The following is a 21,348-nucleotide window of genomic DNA, read 5'->3' as shown; positions in this document are numbered from 1 at the left end:
AGTTAAAGAAGTCTGGGCTGGATGAATGGACAGTAAGGTGGATAGAAAACTGGCTAGATGGTCGGGCTCAACAGGTAGTGATCAATGGTTCCATGTCTAGTTGGCAGCCGGTATCAAGTGGAGTGCCCCAAGGGTCGGTGCTGGGGCCGGTTTTGTTCAATATCTTCATTAACGATCTGGAGGATGGTGTGGACTGCACCCTTAGCAAGTTTGCAGATGACACTAAACTGGGAGGAGTGGTTGATACGCTGGAGGATAGGGATAGGATACAGAGGGACCTAGACAAATTAGAGGATTGGGCCAAAAGAAATATGATGAGGTTCAACAAGGACAAGTGCAGAGTCCTGCACTTAGGACGGAAGAATCCCATGCACTGCTACAGACTAGGGACCGAATGGCTGGGCAGCAGTTCTGCAGAAAAGGACCTAGGGGTTATGGTGGACGAAAAGCTGAATATGAGTCAACAGTGTGCCCTTGTTGCCAAGAAGGCTAATGGCATTTTGGGTTGTATAAGTAGGGGCATTTCCAGCAGATCGAGGGATGTGATCATTCCCCTCTATTCAGCACTGGTGAGGCCTCATTTGGAGTACTGTGTCCAGTTTTGGGCCCCACACTACAAGAAGGATGTGGATAAATTAGAGAGAGTCCAGCGAAGGGCAACAAAAATGATTAGGGGGCTGGAGCACATGACTTATGAGGAGAGGCTGAGGGAACTGGGATTGTTTAGCCTGCAGAAGAGAAGAATGAGGGGGGATTTGATAGCTGCTTTCAGCTACCTGAAAGGGGGTTCCACAGAGGATGGATCTAGACTGTTCTCAGTGGTAGAAGATGACAGAACAAGGAGTAATGGTCTCAAGTTGCAGGGGGGGAGGTTTAGTTGGACATTAGGAAAAACGTTTTCACTAGTAGGGTGGTGAAGAACTGGAATGGGTTACCTAGGGAGGTGGTGGAATCTCCTTCCTTAGAGGTTTTTAAGGTCAGGCTTGACAAAGCCCTGGCTGGGATGATTTAGTTGGGTTTGGTCCTGCTTTGAGCAGGGGGTTAGACTAGATGACCTCCTGAGGTCCCTTCCAACCCTGAGATTCTATGATTCTGTGACAGCAGCCTGTCAACTTATCTGATCATGAAAATCAAATAGACACTCACATGCCTTGTAGAGGTTCATCAAAACCTTGAGGAAGGCACTTACAGGGCCACCCAGAGGGAGGGGCAAGAGGGGCAATTTGCCCCAGGCCCTGGGCCCTGCAGGGGCCCCCACAAGTTTTTTGGGGCCCCTGGAGCGGGGTCCTTCACTCGCTCCGGGGGCCCAAAAAACTCACAGGGCTCAGTCCCCCAGAGATTCCCCCGCCGCGGGTCCCAGAGCGGAAGGACCCCCTGCCGCCAAATTACCGCCGAAGTGGGGGCCCCCCGCCGCCAAAGACCCCAGGCCCCCTGAATTCTCTGGGTGGCCCTGGGCACTTAACTTTAAGATTTCAATGCCTCCTTAAGGTGTTTTGCTGAATCAAGGCCCAAAGCCTTTCGCTCAGGCAGTCGATTTTTTATATTTCAATTCTAGTTTTTGGTCAGAGGCTTTTTGCCATTTTCATTTAAATACATGTGAATATTTTAGGGGATTTTTATTTCACTGTGTTTTAGAGGAGAAAAATACCTGTTGGCAAATATACAAAGGGGATGTAGTCATATCAGTCACTTTATTTATTTACACACACACACAGGAGGTTTCTCTCATGATTTTACAGTGATTGATTACAGCGTGGGGTGTGTTATGAGGACTGTCCAAGAAGAGATTAACAGAAGGGCATTTCCTCAATGCCCGTTTTCAACCCTGGTAAATGACAAACGCCAATGCAAAAGCATTTTTGTAATGTCAGAGGAACAGACCCTTGCCACAGAGCAATGGCTGCCTCAGGTAAATGCGAAAGGAAAATAAACTTCAAGCCAAGACATATTTCCTAGACAGGAAATGTTGATCTTGCAGGTGTCTGAATACAATTGCTTTACTCCCGCTCTGTGGGGTGATTGAGATGGAGCAGTTTTGGCTGCGGAGTAACAGGACCACGAGTCATGCTGCTGTTATTTAGTATGGGCTCCGAGAACACATTTTCCCTAGCACTGGGGAAACTGACCCTTTTCAGTGAGCCGCTCTGCTTTGCCAAATCCCAGGGCCAAAATCGGGCTTCTTTACATTCCCCCGCCCCCGCCCCCAGAAGGAAATGCATGTCTTGTAGAGCAATCCGGCCTTTTCCCCCGCTGGTGGCACTTTTTTTTTTTTTTTTGCAAAGCACCTGACTTTGGGGCCAGGGCGATGGAGAGGAGGCATGGGGCATCTGTGTTAACATCTTCTATCTATTGTGGGTCCTGTGGAGAGCCAAAGCTTCAGAACGTGGATCCTCTGGGTACCTCCATGGGCAACCCCTGGAATAAAATATAGGGAACAATCATTCCCCCCTAGGGGACTTAATTCCTCTGCAGACTGTCCCCTGCAGCTGTGTCTCATGGCTGCATGGCACCACAAGGAGGCAGCAAAGAGCTGACATTGTGTCACAGCTCACAAATCCCCATCGAATCTAGTGCAAGTCCTGGGTAAAAGGACCACACTTTGCATGGCAGGGGACAAGATGGACTCATCACGTCTGTCCTTTAACTCCATTGGTTTGCAGAGACACGCAGTGTACTGCTGGAAGTGGGCCAGCAGTAGTTCCTGAAAAGGTTTGGGTCCCGTGCAGAATGACCTGGGTCAAGACTTCCCTTGCTTTAGCCATGTATTGACCTCCCAAATACTAAACACAGATAATAACCCTGGCAACGCTTGCATTACGTCAAATGCCTCGTTTGCAAGTAACATGAGCCCGTGTTTTGTTACCTGGTTACACAACAGAAGAAGGTGTCCTGTTCTAAACCGGTATCTTTCAGGAGAGATCAACCCTCTCCCAGAATGTGCTAAACATCATCCTTCGGAAAAGGAGTGTCCTTACTGATAGTCTGAGGGAGAGCAGTTCCGTAACTCCCTCCATCTGCTTCAGAGGCTCCATCCCTGATCTCCGGTGCTTGTTACACAGGCCTTTGAGACACCAAGAGGGACAGTCAAAAATTAGCTTGACTGTTCTAATTCCCAGAAATGAGCCTCTCTCTTTGCTCCCCCACTTCCAACACCATTCAAACCCCAGCCCCCGCAAGAAAAGCCAAAGCGTCCCCTCTTTTTATGCAGGGAGAATGCTGAAGGAAGTTCATTATATTACAGCAGCGGGTAGAATGTCAAACCCACTCACATACATGTGTGAGCAGGTCACCTTCTGGTAGCTGCAGCCTACAGAGCCTGCAAGCTCCACACTAGCGTGCCTGGTACTGGAGACACAAGGGGGAACGCTGTATTCGTATGCAGTGTAAGGTAGATCAAAGCCCCATTGTGCTAGATATTGTACGTGCCCAGGGAGAGCCTCTCCACCCTCAGGAGTCTGCAGCCAGACTTGACAAGGCAAAGGGTGAGAGGGGAAACCGGCAGCGTGGTGAAATGACACACCCAAGGACACACAGCCAATCAGTGGCAGAGCCAGGAATAGAAGCCAGGTCCTAGTCCAGCGGCCATGCCACCACACCCTGCTTCCTCCCCAGGAACATCTCAAACATCGGCCTAGCGCCCCTCTGGCGAGAAGGGAATTGTATCCAGAAGACCTAATTTTGAAGACAGGAGGTGCACGATCCCCGTATCACAGCTGGTGTTTCCCATGGGCATTACGAGACCAGCCCGGGAGAGTAGGAGAGACTAATGCAATGCTGGCATTGCCCAGCAGGTGCCAGCCTCTATTACCAGAACACACCTGAGCAGAGTTAGGGGTTCGGGCACAGTTTGTGGCAAGACAGTGACGAGTGGAGGCATTTTCTCCTTCAAAAAGCTCCTGGAGTTCATGGGAAAGAACGGAAGGATGGATGGATGGATATCTATGGCGACCAGAGCCGGGACAGGCTGGGAGAGCAGACAACACAGTCCTCCCCAGGGTCTCTGCAGTAGGAGGGGGGCACCTAGTCTGTGGCATTAGGGTCACGCCCTGCAGCATCTCTCCACAAGAGCGCACGTCTGGCACCGTACTGCTGGCCCTTTCTTCATGTCAGGACATGACTCACCCTGTGCCCGGCCCCTGCTGGTCTCAGGGGACCAAGTCACGACCCGCTGTCCCAGCAAGGCCTTCAGGGGAGGACATGCCTAGACGTGGGTACCCCAGGCCCAGCAGAGCCAAGAGCACAGAGGGGCCTCTGTGCTGCGAGGCCTTAGATGGCCACTGGGCTCTGCGTGGGCCCAGAAGGAGCCCGGACCTCGAGGACGCTGGGCTAGCTAGACCTGCTGCTACACAAAGAAGGAGATGCACGAGCCGGGCACGCTTAGCACCTCCCCCCCAGACAGGGAGCTGGAACCCACTCAACGCCAATACAAGGAGAATCCCCGTTCTAGCTAGGGGCCTCGCAGGGCTTAGTGAGGCCCCAGGAAGGCACTTACAGTGCTAAGGGTTAAAACCCCGAGTACTGAGAGGCCCTTGGTGGATTGGCCACCAAGTTCTACACCTTCCACCCCCTCCGATTTCCATTGTATCCTCCAGTCTGGAGGGGTAATGCAGCTGTTTCCACGGCCCTGGCTGGGAGTGAGTTACCAGCCCCCCCGCCCCCAGCCTCAAGGAGCAGCAGGGCCGGATTACCTTATCAGTGGAGTCACAGCCTCCAGCAGAGCCAACACCCTGCGGCTTGGCCTCCCTGCTCCAGTTTCATGCTTCTCCCAGTACAGCGATGCTCCTGGCTGCGTCAGATCAGGGACTGCTCACCCAGACCGAGGTTAATGAAGAGAGTCTGTCACTTCAGAGGCGGCGTGATGCCCCACCAACAGGTATTTGTGACCTCCAGGCCAAAAGTCCACATGGCTACAAATGGCCATTTATTGATTGATCTAGAAGAGGAGCATCACAAACCAGCAACAGACCTTTGAGACACCATTAGCTGTGCTGGCCCAGCTGCAAGAGTAGAGTGAACTGGGTAAGAGGCAGTCACACCAGGTAGATTCTCTGCAGGCGCTGCTGCCCCATGTCCCAGAGTTGGAACGTGAGCACCTCACACAGCCTACAAGGTAGATTCCTCTTGTGACTTAGCCAGTCGGGATGAGGGGGTCAGTAGGGCTTGACAAACGTTACTTTAAAAGAGAGTGCCGAGTTCGAGTTCTGGGGCCACTAAGCTGGTGCTCACGGACGGCGTTCCCCACAGATGGAGACCTCCCCTGGAGAGGCTCATTTTACATCAGCATTGCAGGGCCAAGTTCAAAGGGAAGAGCGTGTCAGTGCAAACGCCATGTCAGCAGCTCAGCGCGAGTCTGCCAGGATGGAACTAATATGCTGAGGGCGCAGCGTCGGAGCCGGACCAGGAGAGCAATTAAAATTAGACTATAAAAGCCTCTTTAGCTGCCAAAAGCTAGTACCCGCCACCCTCCTGTTGGCTGCTGCAACTCCACCCCCTCTGCCTGGGACCTCCACTCCCACCGATTTCAGGGGTAAGAGAATCTGGTCTCACACACGGTAGTTCAGCTTTTGACATCATGGAAGCAGGATTTGACCCACCTAGCCTGACATTCCCCAGCACCACCGCTTAGAGTGCCTCGGATTTTGGGCCGCAGACCCCAGGATATAGGGATTTCCAGCGCCAAGAGTGCCCTCCGCACCACTGGCAGCAGCTACTCCACTTGGATACACCTGTTGGATGAATTGGAAATGAGACACACAGTGCAGCGCAGAGTGACCAGATGTCCCAATTTTATAGGGACAATCCCGCTTATTGGGTCTTTCTTATATAGGCTCCTATTACCCCCCACCCCATCCCAATTTTTCACATATGTGATGCCCTCATGGGTACTTCAACCTCAAATATTCTCAAGCTGATAAGCAGCTTTTCCTTTACAGGATTCACACATTGTCCACCTCCAGAACGCTGCAGACTCGCTTGCTCCAGGAATGGGGCAGCCAGACCTCTCTGCAGCTGGGACTGGGGTGGGGTGGGGCGATGCCCCCTGAAGGCACCCGTGGTTAATACTGTAATGGTGCAGGTGACCCCTGACGGGCCGCTCCTTTGGCCTGCTTGAAGGATGAGCATGGAAGCCGAGGCCTGTCTGATGCGGGTAGCACGTGCTGGCTCTGCCCTGTTCCGGGCGCTGTTATGCAGAGTAACAATCCAGCTCCCTCCAGGCCGGAGCCTGAGGAAGAAGCCAGCCTGCTAAGGGCAGGAGCCGGCTATGCCATGGGGAACACGTTTCATCGCAATGGAAGCATTTGGGTGCCCTCTGCTGGCAGGAATCAATGGTGCTCCCCAGTTTCTAGCTGGGCTAAGGGCCATGCACTCCCCTGCCCTGTAACCAGCAGGCTCCCCCAGTACCCAAGCGGGGCCATGCAGCACAGGAGAAGCTATACCCTACAGCTCCCCCACTGCCTAGTGACTCCCACCTCTGCTTAGTTCAGCTGCCACTCAGTAGCCACTGGGGCAGGATGAGCGTGGGGCCAGGGAGGAGTCAGCAACCTCCCCACTGGAAACGCCTTCAAGCGTGTAATCCCCAGGGTCAGGCCATGGCGGTGGGTTGGTGGTGCACAGACCAGCCTGGGGCTCGAGGAAGGGGGACTGAGGCAGCCCGACTCCTGTTCCTGCTTTGCCCACCGGGAGCAGGGCAGCCGGAGGGCTCCAGCCCAGAGTCAGCAGAGGAATCCCTTGTCTAGCCTGCGTAAGTCTGAGGGTCTCCAGACTGCCTGGCAAATCCTCACCACGCTCCCTCCTGCTCCACCCAGCTCATAGCAAAGTGAGCTCCCGCAGAGCTGGGATAGGGTCAGCGTCTCCATCCCCGGGACGGGGCGCCAGCGCCCTGAGAGCCAGCTGAGCACAGCGCGCCTGGGGGGGCGGGGGGGGGAATGCTGTGGTTTCTGGGAGACAGCACTGGTCATTGGCTGGGGAGCGGCCACAGGTTGGGGGGAGATTGCTGAGCAGCGTGGGTAGAACCTACAGCACCCGGGGAAGCTGGTAGCTAGGACAGAGGGGGGCCAATGGCCAGCAGGGACCATCATGGCAACCACGGGAGAGGGGGACCTGGTCAGTAGCTGCATTTACTGGCAGGCTGGGGCGGTAGCACCTGTCACTGGTCAGAAATCGTATGCTGCTTGAGGGCCTGATCCCAGGCTGGGTAAAAGGATCAGGGTTCACAGCACCCCAGCAACACTGCAAAACCTTAGATGTCAGCACAGCCCTGATGTGCCAGTAAGGACCCAGGGTCACCCATGTACAACGGAGCCAGTGCTGGCATGCCGGGGGCAGGAGCCTGACACCAGCAGGGCTGGCAGATCCCCAGTCCGAGGGCTCGCCTACACTCAGGCTTTTAGGAATGTTCTCACACATTTTAATTCACACGTGACGTATCCACTAAAAGGACTGGAGTGTAACGGAGACAGGACAAACTGGTGCTCCAGGACACACCCATTGTATGCAACCGAGGGTTAAGCACAGCTAGCAGCAAGCAAGTCTGCCTTGTCTGGGCTAGACGTACAGACCTGGTAACTAAGGGTGTGTCTACACTGCATGCTAGCCCAGGTTTGAGCCCGAGCCACCCTCCCATCTACCAACAAACCAGTCTGACCTGGCTCAGGTCCTGTGACTCTGCTAGGGGGCAGCTCAGAGCCCACGTTCCGCCGTGACTTGAGTCCAAGCCTCGTCATTCTGCAGGGGGACACAGGTCAAGCTGCAGAGGTGAGTCGGGACTGGGTAGTGCACAGGGCTGCCCAGAGGAGGGGCAAGTGGGGCAATTTGCCCCAGGCCCTGCAGGGGCCCCCACAAGAGTTTTTCAGGGCCCCTAGAGCAGGGTCCTTCACTCGCTCTGGGGGCCCCGGAAAACTCTCGCGGGGCCCGGGCCCCCGGTGCATCCTCCACTCCAGGTCTTCAGCGGCAATTCGGCGGCAGGGGGTCCTTCCGCCCTGGGACCCGCCGCCGAAGTGCTGGGTCTTCGGTGGCAATTCGGCGGCAGGGGCCCCCTGCCGCCAAAGACCCCAGGCCTCCTGAATCCTTGGCGGCCCTGGTAGTGCAGTGTGGACACGTTAGTGTGATGGGTTGGATCACAGAAACCCCCTGGGGGGGGATTGCCAAGTGATGTGCCAAGACTACTTCTGCCCCTGCTTTCCCCTGCCAGCCTGGGACTCCAGCACCCTGTCCTGCTGAGCCAGACACTCCCGTCTGCCCCAACACAGACCCAGCGTCTGAACCACGCACCCCAAAGCTGCAGACTTAACTGAAAGCCGGTTAAGAAGTGTTCCTGTCTAACACTCAGATGCCCAACTCCCAATGGGGTCCAAACCCCAAATAAATCCGTTTTACCCTGTATAAAGCTTATCCAGGGCAAACTCAAATTGTTCGCCCTCTATAACACTGATAGAGAGATATGCACAGCTGTTTGCCCCCTGCCCCCCAGGTATTAATACACACTCTGGATTAATAAGTAAAAAGTGATTTTATTAAATACAGAAAGTAGGATTTAAGTGGTTCCAAGTAATAGCAGACAGAACAAAGTGAATTACCCAGCAAACCCAAACAAAACATGCAAGTCTATGCCTAATACAGTAGGAAACTAAATACAGATAAAATCTCACCCTCAGATGTTTCAATAAGCTTCTATCACAGACTGGACGCCTCCCTAGTCTGGGCACAATCCTGTCCCCTGGTACAGCCCTTGTTCCAGCTCAGGTGATAACTAGGGGATTTCTCATGATTGCAGCCTCCTTTGTTCTGTTCCATCCCCTCATACATCTTTGGCACAAGGCAGGAATCTTGTGTCTCTCTGGGTCCCCCCCTTCTAAATGGAAAAGCACCAGGCTTAAGATGGATTTCAGTACCAGGTGACATGGTCACATGTCACTGTAAGACCCCCTTCACTCCTCCCTGCCTGACTCACAGGAAGGCTTGCCTGCAAACAGAGCCATCCACAGTCAATTGTCCTGGTTGATGGGAGCCATTTAGATTCCAAACCACCATTAATGGCCCACACTTTGCATAATTACAATAGACCCTCAGAGTTATATTTCATATTGCTAGAAGAGTGATACATTTATACAAATATGATGCCCACATTCCGTAGATGAGCAGCTTTGTAATGATACCTTACAAGAAACCTTTGGCATGAAGCATATTCCAGTTACATTATATTCACACTCATCAGCCTACTTTCATAAACTCATACAGAGCGCAGCGTCACAGTTAGCATGGCCCAGAGACCTGGGCCCAAGAAATTGTAAGCCCGGGTTTACAGTGCAGTGTGAATCCAAGCCCACACTTGAGCAAACACCAAGCCCACAAGCCCGGGGCCCTCAGACCTGGATTCACAATGCAATGTAGACGGACCCTAACTGATTAATATGCAATTCCCGGCTCAAGTCAACACGCCCCCAACAGAAGCCAAGAAGCGGTTTCTATTTGCCCATATTCACATGCTATTCAGAACCAAACAAATTGCGGGGAGGGGGCACTGAAATTTTCAAGGCCTGGAATCACATGGAAAGGTTTGGAAAGTTTGAACTAGCCCAGTTCTGCTATCAGGGTTACTGGACAGAATCCACAGACAAACCCTCACACTTCCCTCTGCCACGGTCAGGCTGGACGTTTGTGCTCACACAATCCAAAGCGGCTGAAGCCAGGAGTTCTGGACCCACAACCAAATGGTCTCTCAGCTCCCCCTATGTAAATACATTAAAGCCCCAGTGACTGCAATGGTATTGCCCCCTTTAGCCAGGGGTAATGGTACTGAAGTCAGCCTTCAGCTGGTTGGAGCTAGCCCAGAGAAGCTTTAAAAGCCAGGTCACATTTGAAGAAAGTGAGTTCAGTCTTTAAGGTCAAAGTCAACAACTCCATACCCAGGCAGAAGTATTTTTCTAGGGGATTATACCCATTCTGAACATGACTCATCCGTTAGGTGCAACAGGGGCACTTACAAATACCCCCCCCCCCCCCACGGCCTAAAGAATTTACAAACGCTTCTGAAGCGGACAGAGTTTCTAAGCTCAACAAGCTGGACATCGCCAGAGCAAGGAACTCACAAGCCCAGGTGGCAACGCTGGACTGGGATATGGTGAGTCACAAGCCATCAAGCTCAGGGGGAAATCAGTTGTAAAATGAGGTCTCCCCCCCCCACAACCTTTTCTTTTTTCTTTCTAGTCTTAAAGAAAAAAGTGAGAGCGAAAATTCCCTGCAAACAGGAGATTTCTTACAGGACACAAGAATGAAAAAAGGGTTAACCTTGCGTTAGCTGAATGAGGAGGGAGTGGCTGGGAAGACACCTTACCACAGGCCAGGCTGTGATGCACATTGTGGCAGAAGTAGAGCTGCCCTGAAATGAGGTAGGAAAATGGTGCCCTGGTTATTAAGCTATTTTGTGGTATTGTTAGGTAAAAAGCAAGTCCTACTCACCTCTCCAGCACCCGAGTTTGTGCGGAGTTGGTATAGGGCTCAGAGATCTGTCAGAGACCAGACAACAATTCTGATTGATCAACGCACACCATCATAGCTTAAGAGCCAAGCTTTGGAGTAAGTGTGGCAAGTTTATTAGGGGTGAGCATCAATGTTTATACACAGAAGTAAACAAAGTGATTAACAGATCATAATGGTCATGCATAATCAATCAAGATTCTACAGGATAAAACAGGTTAAAATGTAAATTGGAGAAGATAAAAGAGGAGGTGGCTACTTATGGCTACTTATTGGGAGGGGAAGAGTCATGAGTTCAAAGCTTTTGATTAAAAGTTTCAGACACAGACATGTAGTCTGAGTTAAGTTTCAGTTCATAAAGAGTTCAGACTCAACATTCCTCCATTTGTAGCTATTGGGATAACTATTTACCAACAGCAATTTCAGCCTGGGCCAACGAAAAGAATAAACTGACCCACATGAGTTTATGAGGAGGAACACACTGAATACAGCAACACAGTATTATAAGGATTACTATGAAGAGGTTTTTAACCCACCCAAATCCAGGCAAACCAATCATAAGGTGGCTGCCAGAGAGAGTAGTTCTTAGCCATTTCCTTAGATGTTTGGTACGTTGAAAAGTGTCAGACAAAAACACAGCATTCTTCATTTATGCAAGTCCCTCGCAAGTCCCTCCTGCTATGTCTAAAGTCAAAGTCATTGTTTTTGCAAGCTAACTGGGGCAGGGAGCTTTTTTTCAAATCAGGTGCTCCTCCTCCAGGAACACTGCAGTCTGGGTTGTTAAAAGACCCTGTGGGGTCCAGTAAACGGTGGATCTGTTCTTCTAGTGGGCACGGTCTGGGAAAACTTCCCAATAGTGAAACATCAGATGTCCATAGAGCAGTTCAGGGATAATCCCAATAACACGGTTGGGGGCGAGTGCGAAGGTGAAACAGGACCAAGGAAGTACCTGAGGCCACTTTAACCCTGTTTCCTGACAGTATTTAGCCAATGTACAATGTCTCTGGAGGATCTTCGCCACTGTGGCAGCAGTACATATCTGCAAAGTCAATTTGAAGATGTTGAAATGGGTCTTCCACTAATTTTGTTAAGAGGCGGAGCAGGTCCATTTCGCTGACATGATGCTGCATGCTTTCACTATTGACAGGCAGTAGGGTTGAATGCCTGGAGCATACCGCATACTTGCTATCAGTAAAAAGTTGCCTGCAGTGGAGGCGCTCTTGAATGTCCCATTCAGAGGTGACTGCATAAGGATGCAATCAGGGTTGTCGTTTATCTGTAAGATGCTGCAGACTACTTCCACACAGTCGTGCTGATCCTGGAGGACTGGCAGGTCAGGAAGCAAGGTAGCTGGATTAAGGGGCCCACACGGGCTGAGAGCAAGAGGAGAGGCAGACCCGTGGTAATGACCCAGGTCAGGCTCTCTCTTTTGGATCAGAGCAGGCAGCTGCTGCCCCAGTCCGGGTGCAGGATGGGGTTAGAGACATGGAGGCCACCACTGTCCTGAGTAAACTGAAAGGCTTTTGTGTCTGGGGACCACTGCAAAGGGTCAGAGCAAGGTTAGCAGTGAGTCGGTGGAATCCTAAGAAACCTCGAAGTTGTTTTGGTGTTTGGCAGAGGGCAGTTTTGGATAGTCTTTATGCAGACTGGGTCCATTTGTCCTGTGAGACCCACTGAATCTTGTTCTGGTGTGTAGGTATAATAAAAGTGCCTTACCATCGATGCAGAAGGCTTCTTTGTGGTTACCTAGTAGGATGTCATCTACTAACGTGGATCCGCATTGGCTGAAAATCGTGGGGCTGTCTAGACATAACTTTGTCCCTCCCAGGTGAAACCAAAGAGATATTGAGAGTCTGGGTGCACAGGAATGCTGAAAAGGCTGATTTTAAGTCAATAACAGTGAACCATTCAGCTTCCCAGGATTTGGCTGATGATAGTAGCTGGATCAGGAACTACTGCATGAAGAGGGACCACATACTGATTAATAACCCGTAGATCCCTTTTAGGAGGCTTTTGACAGGCAGTATAGGGTGCAATGAATCCCTCGACAATGGGGTGGATGCCTTCCCGGCTTCCAGCGACAGGTATTGGGGGACTGACGGGGGCTAAGGAGGGCTTCACTTGAATCCTTACTGGCTCTGCTGAAAGGAGCAGGCCAACATCAGTGTCAGAAATTCCCAGAGGGTTGAAGGCAAGTCAGTGAGGTCAGTAACACTGTCATCAATAATCTTCAGGAGTGCAGGTTAAAGTAGCCTCAAGCTTACAGAATAAATCCCGCCCATCAAAGGGATCGGACAAGCTGGAAAAAAGAAAACGGTGAGAAAAACATTTATCAGCATAAATAACATTTAGAGGCAAAGTGAGTCCCAGAGACTGTGGATTGCCTTCCACCCCAGTTGCAGTTTTAACCTCAGAGGATAGCCAGGAGAGGGGGCATGATTTAAAAGAGAGAAAGTAGCTCCAGTATCAATGAGGAAACAGACAGGCAGTCCCTGGACTGAAAGGGTTAGATGAGGCTCTTTGCTGGGAGGAGAAAGTGAGAAAGACATTAAGGAAATAAGACCATCACATTGTTTGCCTCATTGAGAAGGCTGAGTTCGCTGCAGCTGCTGCTGTTGCCCGTAGTTGATCCAGGCCTGAGGAACGGGCTGGGCTGGTGGTGCAGGAGTGTATTCGTCCCTGGTGTAGTATCTGGTTTAAAGTGGACCCTCTCCCGAGCACCCTGAAATCCTGCCACGGCCACGGCTTCTGCCTCAAATACCACCGCAAAAGCTAAAGCCATCAACTTATATTCTTCCTTTTTTCTTTCTCCCATGCAAAATCAGCTACGTCCAACACTGAAGTGACTGACTCACCTCCCCAACCAGGGCGAAACTTTACTGACTGATTCACAAAAACGAAATAAGAGTAGTATGCATCCTGCTGCAGCTGCTTGATCTTTTGCCTAGTAATTACTTCTTCCGAGGTGTGCCTCCATTTCCTCCTTATCCCTCTGCAGAGATTCCAATCTGGAGTCCTGCAGATTCCCCTCTGCACTCTGGAGAGTCCTTGCGGAGGAATAGGGGCAGGTGCAGTGGGGACCAACTGACGAGTTAAAACACGCCGTGGTTTACACCCTTCATCGAAATAACATGGAGGTTCACTCGGAAGAATACCTGACTGCCATAATTTTTAAAGATTTCCACAGCTCTGCTGCTGTGTCCCAACAAAACCAGTAACATAACTGTCCCGGATGGTCTTTTCGATCTGGCTCCTTACTCCTCTTAAGGCAGCCTGCCACCTCATCTCTATACCCAGTCCAATTCCTTACACACAGTGTGTACAACTTCCTCCTAGACATTCCTGTCTGTACTGGGAGTTTCCTTCATTCCATAACTTATTTACAATCCCCAGCGGACTCTCAAGAGGCACGCTAGTCCCTTGACCCATGGTGTCTGACAGGAGCCCTCCAACTGGCGTTTATCCTGCTTCAATATTGAATTGGCTGGGAGAAATCTCCCATGGCGCCTGCCAATATATGAGTGGTCTGACCACTGGACAGAGGCAAAATTGTTAGGTAAAAAAGCAGTCACTCACCTCTCCAGCACCCGAGTTTGTGCGGAGTTGGTATAGGGCTCAGAGATCTGTCAGAGACCAGACAACAATTCGTTGATCAACGGGCTCACACCATCCTTAGCTTAAGAGCCAAGCTTTGGAGTAAGTGTGGCAAGTTTATTAGGGGTGAGCATCAATGTTTATACACAGAAGTAAACAAAGTGATTAACAGATCATAATGGTCATGCATAATCAATCAAGATTCTACAGGATAAAACAGGTTAAAATGTAAATTGGAGAAGATAAAAGAGGAGGTGGCTACTTATGGCTACTTATTGGGAGGGGAAGAGTCATGAGTAGTTCGCAGGTCAAAGCTTTTGATTAAAAGTTTCAGACACAGACATGTAGTCTGAGTTAAGTTTCAGTTCATAAAGAGTTCAGACTCAACAGTATTAATATAGTCCCCCCATAAAATGAAACCAATATAAGGAAAACCCAACCAGGAAGGTAAGAGCCAGTGACTCTGAGGAGCCTGGTTTGACAAGCAAAGCTAAAAGCCTGGAAACTGCCAAGAGCATAGAAACTCTGGCTGGGTGAAGTGGGAGTCCCTGTTTCCAGAGCCAAGGGGGTTGCTGGAGAAAGCAGGACACCCAGGGCTGGGGACTGGCATTAGAATTTAGGCCTGCCTAGGTCACCATCACAGAATGGGGGGACGGGACAGACTCTTGGTTGGTTTAAAAGCCTTTGTTTCTCTTACGCTGGGTTGCTGCTGAGAGGACAAGCAGCCTGTGGTTTCAGAAGGCTGCCTGGTTGCTGCGCTCGCCCCTGCTCACAGACTCCCACACAGGGAAGATCCACACGTGGTCTGGACAGAGTGGGACCTGCTGGGTAAATAGGGAGGATACAGAAGGTGCAGGAGCCCAGGCTGAGGGAGGGAGAATTGCAGTATTCCACCCCTGGAGAAATAAAAGCCCACAGCCTCTCGCCTGAGGGGATGCACCCAGAGCCAGGACAGAGACCATCAGAGATGACTTACAAACTCATTGCACTGCTCAGACTCAAGCAGGGAACACAAACAATAACATAGTTATTGACCCTTATTTAAAAAAAAAAAAAAAAAAAAAAGCAAGTACTTACCAAACTCCTTTCCAAGCCACCTCAACCCCACTCTGTGCTTTCCCCTGCTCTGGTCTCCCAGCACCGCCTGCAAGGGGAAGGGGAGCAGGTGGCTGCAGTGCTGGGATGATTCAGATTAGGAGATGAGGCTCACCTGCCCTGACTGAGGCCCACTCAGAAAGCAAGCCAGCTGTTTAACCCTCGGTGTCCCAAAGGGGCAACCTGCCTACCGGATTGCCAGGCCTAGTCTAAGAGCCCTGGCTAGAGCAGGGATCTCAGGGCTTCCAGGCTCTCTGCTACAGAGACAGAAGCTGAGCCCCCATCAAAGTTGGGGCTTCCATGCTTCCTGCCATGGAGCTGGGACCCTCGGCTTAAGCCAGGACTTCCAGAGCCACAGACCCTGGAAGCCAAGGACCCTGGCAGTCTGTAAGACAGGCCTGTCATAGCACCAGGAAACCTGGGAGTGTCCCACATGACCAGGCTCTCCCCCTCAGCCCCCCCAGAGAGCTGGCAGCCAGGGAGGCAGGCAAGTCTATGCAGAAACCCTTCCTGGGATTCCCTGAAAGTTCATTAAAGCTGACTTGTTTTCAGGAGAAATTTGGGATGTGACAAACCTGTTTTGTTGGAAAATTTCCAACCAGATCTAGTGGAATACCTTCCCCACCACCCAGCAGGCCTGCACCGCAGGCAGCAAGCAAGATGAACAGGGAACCCAAGAAATCCACAGGAGACACCCTCGCTTTTTAATGATATAAACAATTATTCTGGCACATTACCTCCAACTGTACCTAGAATCTATCTGCTACACTACAGCTCACCCGCTTATTGGCCTTGATGCAGAAATCACTGGCCGATAATGTCTGGCCAGTGCTATGAAGCTCAGATGCAGTGATAACAATGGTCCCTTCCAAACGCTTGTATTGCTCTCGACATGGGTGTATGGTAAAGGATGAGCATTGTTGCTAGTGGACTTATAAACACAGTAAATCTGACAAGGCAAAATCTGGGCCTGTGTCAAACCCCACTGAAGCACCTTGACAGCTGCCTGTACTTGCCAAAGCTGTCGGAGCAGATGAACGAGATGGATGAGACAGAGCCATGCCTCTGGAACCCCAGTGTTAGGATTGCATAGAGCAGGTGGGAGTTTTGCTTTTTCCACAGCTAAGATCAGCGGAAGCACCTGAGCTGAAGCCCTGCTGGTATAAATGGAGAATCCCAGAGCACTGGAGTTCACTCCCAACTTGGTGTGAACTCACCTAGGCCTTTAAGGCCCATGGCTTTCTCCCCAGACCTTTGAAGACATTGAAGAGCTGGAGGGGAAGGCTGGATTAGCTTGCCAGGCATGACTTATCTAGTTGGAGGGATAGTTTTTTGATCCATATTTTTATTTAACATCAAAAGCCTAAACATCATCATATGAATCTAAAGAAATAAAAGAAGACCCCTTTTACCATTTTTATTTATTTAGCACAGCGGAATTTGGCCAAGGAAGACGGCACACAGAATACCTAGCCCTTGATTGGGTCTAGCTATTTCACTTGGGTGAAGTATACAGAAAGGCATAAGTGGATCCTCACAGATTTGCTTGGAGCAATTCAAAGCCAGGCAATGCTCAGAGAGCACCCTGACTCTCAAAAGCATGGAGTTGGTCCAGAACTGTCAAACATTTTGTTGTTGTTGTTCTTGAAAAATGGCCTTTTATCAAAAACAACCCCTCCCCTTAAAAAAAAAGGGGGGTGTTTTTAAGTTTGTTTTTGGGCAGGATTTTGTTCTGTTTGGTTTTTTGCTTTCTTAAAACCAGTAAATATTTTCTATTTTTTTTCCCTTTTCTCCCCTCTTTTGTCTCCTTTTTTCTGTGACAGAAGAGGAGGAGGAAAAAGTAGAAACAGGAAGAAAACCCTGTCTACAAAAGTTGTCAAGTTAACAAGAACTTGTTTCTCTTCTAAACCTGGCAAATGAAAATAATTTTAAATTTTTCCACAAAAATGCATGACCAGGTGTACTCTAGAGATACTTGAAGAGGCAGCAGGTGCCAGTTGATGCAGAAGCCTGATATTTCTCTAAGGAAACCAAGCAATGGGGAGAGGGGACCCAGATGCATTCCCTTCTCATTCTGGACAGCACAGAAACAAAATGTCCACCCTGGCCCTGACCGGTCAGAGTCGCATACCTCAGCCTGTGCTAAACAGAGAAGTGCTGTATTGAATCAAAGGCAGCTTTTCCCCTCCTCCCCCCTCACTTCAAAGACACATGTTCAACATTAGGTACGCCCTGGCAGAGGTGCACAGTGCCCCAGCATTGGTCCTAGCTGGCCATGGGCACGTGTCAATGGCTGATTGTGCACTCAGAGAGCAGACTTGCCTCTGTAACACTGGCTGTTGCTGCAGACTCAGGAAGACACCATGGTATTGCTTAACCTGCCAGCTAGTAACAGAGGCCACATCTATGCACCCAGGAGGGCCAAAAACCAACTTTGGTTTAAAGAAAAGTTCAGATTCTCTAGTCTAAATAGGTTGTGTGGGCCTCAGCTACATTAAACCACGTACCCAGCCCAGGGCGTGTCCATTTGACACCCGTGATCTAGGATATCACTAACAGTATGGAAAAGCAATTGGCAATAGCTTTATGTAGTTATCCAGCAATTTATTTGTGCGTTGCTTCTGATTATCTATTTTGTAAGATGCTAATCCATCACCACCACAGGATTTGTGTACATAAGCTACTGCAAGGTAGATTCATCAGCACAGTGAGCGACTCCGGATAAACAGCTGGACTCTCCCCATCATATCACCGAACTCCCTGCTTTCCAGCCAGCTGTCTTTATGCACATGGGGAAGAGCATTCTCCCACTGGCCTGAACAGTGGGAACTTGGTTTCCTTTGCTTGTAAAACAGTTCCCACAGACCTGCACGTCAGAAAATGGCCAGCTGTCCCCTAGGAGCAGGCTGAGGTGAGGGACAGGTAATGTTTGCATAGCACTTAGCAGAGGTGTAAGAGTTCTGTATAGTTTTCCTATTCCTGGAGCAAGCTGTATCACTTCATGTCCATTCACTTCTTTAACTGCTGCAGCAGCAGCAGTCAGTCCAAGGATTATTTCATCGCATGATTCCTGAAGGTTTGACCTCTTTGCACAGAGAGATGCAAGGACCATGCTGCCCTTAGCTTCTGTATGTAACCATCCACTCACCTCCTATCCATGTCACCACTGCCATTCCATGCCCCATTTCTATAGAAATACAGGCGTGTACACTCTTTACAGACACAAGGGCAAAGCTCCTTGCCCCAGAACTTTGCTTTCCAAGTTGGCAATGTGACTTCTGCTGTCCTTCCTCTGATCTGCAGCCCCCACCATCACCTGTATTTCTTCAGATGCAACCCATGTTCTTCTAAGGAAAATATAATTTGTGTATCTTTCTTGCGTGCACAAAAAACCCCTCCTGATTCCTAGATACTATTATTTAACCCCTTGTCATTTTGTTTTTGAATCAAGTATAAATAGGAAAGGTATTCCTAACTCATAGAATAGCAGAGTTGGAAGGGTCCTTAGAAGGTCATCTAGTCCAAGCCCCTGCTTGAAGCAGGATCAACCCCCAGACAGATTTTTGCCCCTGATCCCTAAATGGCCCCCTCAGGGACTGAATTTACAATGCTGGGTTTAGCAGGCCAATGCTCAAACCACTGAGCTATCCCTCCCCCAATTCAGCTCATAGATAGTGTGATTCAAGAGAGTCTTCTGGAGATACCTCTTGCTATTTGCAAGGTACGTCCCTCTGCTTCTAAAACAGCTAGAACATAAAATATTCTCTCTAACATGAGAGTTTTTAATCCCACATTACTATTCTTTTCAGCCTGCTTCATGCAATGATTACACCCCCCAAGCTCCAATAAGCAGTAGTGGCCATAGCTAGAACAGGAAGGTACATGCATTAGGGCTTCTTTTAGAGGGACAAAAATATCAAAGCTCAGCATCCAATTCTACATAGATCATCAGAATGGAAAATAAATGGGACCGAGGCAAGCCCTGCAGAAAGCAGCTAAGTACATTAACTCAGTAACTCTGCATAAATTGCAGCACACGCGAAGACATCCTACTAATGAACAAGCAGCAACTTGCGCTTCACGTTGCTGTTGAGAAGCTTTCCACACCGATATTCTTAATAAAAATCTCACAGCCGAGCTTCCCAGAAGCCAGGGGGAGCTGCTGGGGGGGGGGGGTTAGCTCTTTTGAAAATCCAGACATTTATTGAGGATTTATTAATTACAGGCATCCATTTTTTCACATCTTGGCCCAAGTTAATGGCTCTTAACTCTAAGAAGCCTCTGCATATTAAAGAAAGGAGTTGGCGTGCATTAGCAAACAGGGATATTTCACGCACTATAGAGCACGTCCCCGCAGCTAAGTCTGGCTGTTCTTAGAGCCTGGAGTAGTATTTTTAATTCTTGCTCTACTCAGCACAAGCGGCGACAGCTCCAAATGAGGGTGGCAGTCGCTGGGCAGACCCAAGCAGTTGCGTTTTGACTTGGCTGAGTCTCCCTTCAGCAGCGCAATTACTATCTGTCTGTCAATAGCTGCAGCTTGCCTCACTGAATGACGACAGGACTGGCACATCTGTCGGCCACCAACATATCTGTCACATCAGATAAAACATCCACTTCTCCTGCTACACTAGTCAGTGACGGCCCAAGCCTGTGCTTCCATCACTGCAAGAATCTGGAGACAAAATGTTTCTCCTTGCCAGGAAATATATCGATTAGCCTCTGCTGGAATGCTAATTTTGCAGGTTTCCAAAGCAACATGGAGCAAATCATAACAGATGTTGCCCCTGTGTCCTATGGAAAAAAGGCCGTTTACCCGTGCGCCCAGCTCACACCGCTGGCATAGAGGCTGTGCACATTACATGTATGACTATTTGGATCTGTACTGACCCATTTAAAGATCAGACCTTAAGGACAGAAAAAAAAAAAGCAGCTTTACTCTGATTGATAAATACACATATACAAAAAAGAGAAACTGATTTGCGGTTTCCCAAGCTAGACACAGCAGGGTAGGTCACTCAATCAACAAGTTTTAATATTGACTGACAAAACCAAGGATTTTTCTTCACTGTTGCCTTCGTAGGCTCCCCTCTGTTGCATTATTCTGCGACTGGAACAGCCGCCCAAATCCTATTAAAATAAAAGGCAAAGCGTCCAGTGGTGTTTGCTTTGTCAATTGCCGTCCAACCACCACAACACGCTTAGCACAGTACCACGGGGAAAGGCTGTTAATTTGCATTTGGGGTTTCGAACTACAATGGTGGCAATTGTCACTGATAAGGACAGGCCTATACTGCAGCCAAGAGGTGTAATTCCCAGCTCGGGCAGCCGTACCCACTCTAGCTCTGATCGGCATGGGCAGCAGCTCAGGCTAGTGACCCGAGTACAATTCCATCCGAGATCTTAGGTACAGACTCCTGGCCACGCTGCTATTTTTAGTGCACGTCTGTCTACCCATGTCAGGAATTACACCTCCTCGCTGCCGTGCACATGAACTCAATGTCTCGGAACAGATTTGTTTACCAAAGTTAGGAAGAATGGAGCCATCAGCCCACTTCACTACTGCCTAACACCCACCCAGAGCAGCCACCTTCCTCACCTGTGCTGCAAAACAGTCCTGCCTACCGTTCTAGAGATCCTGAGAGGATGGCACATGAATACACTTAGTATCCAGCAGTAAGTGGGGTCAGGGAGCTGCAGGTCAAATGTTGGATTTAAGCAACTTAGAACGGGGTGCACTGCACACCCCTCGCAGCAGCATGCAGGTTTCCTGTGTAGCTATACGCCACAGTGAAAAGCAGGCTGAGCCCACCCTGTGGGGTGCTGCTACACATGCCAGCGGAAGGCTCTGGTGGGGGTAGGGCAAGCAGGGAAAGACTTGGCAGTGGGGACCTGACGGAGCCTTTCCTCACTGTGTCCCCCAGGCAGTCTTTCCAGCTACCGGAGCCTTTCCCTGCAACTGGGAAAGACTCCAGCAGCTAGGAGGCAGCGGGACACTATGCTGCTAAAAACAGCAGTGTAGATGGGGCCGCATTGCTTGGGCAAGCAGAGTCGAGTAGGGTATGTACCCACAGCATTCAGGTCTGTCTTTGTGTCTCACTGTCTATACTTCTACCTGTGTCCATGCTCGGGGTGTGTATCGTTTATGTACTCTAATGCTGCTGAAAGGAGTGTGCAGCCTAGACA

General features: G+C 50.0%; 1 long non-coding RNA gene across 1 annotated transcript; it reads right to left on the bottom strand.

Moving 5' to 3' along the window:
- Positions 1-1,748: 1,748 nt before the first annotated feature.
- Positions 1,749-15,463, bottom strand: LOC120406813. The gene is made up of 5 exons (XR_005599604.1): positions 15,148-15,463; positions 5,595-5,726; positions 4,689-4,997; positions 2,864-3,061; positions 1,749-2,415 (listed from the first exon to the last, which is right to left on the bottom strand). It is a non-coding gene; the product is annotated as an uncharacterized LOC120406813 (long non-coding RNA).
- Between the last annotated feature and the right edge of the window lie 5,885 nt (positions 15,464-21,348).

Source organism: Mauremys reevesii, linkage group 5, assembly GCF_016161935.1.
Source record: "Mauremys reevesii isolate NIE-2019 linkage group 5, ASM1616193v1, whole genome shotgun sequence".
In the NCBI taxonomy this organism is placed as follows: Eukaryota; Metazoa; Chordata; order Testudines; family Geoemydidae; genus Mauremys; species Mauremys reevesii.
Note: the sequence above shows the minus strand (reverse complement) of the source record. Positions and strands in the feature narration are given on the sequence as shown.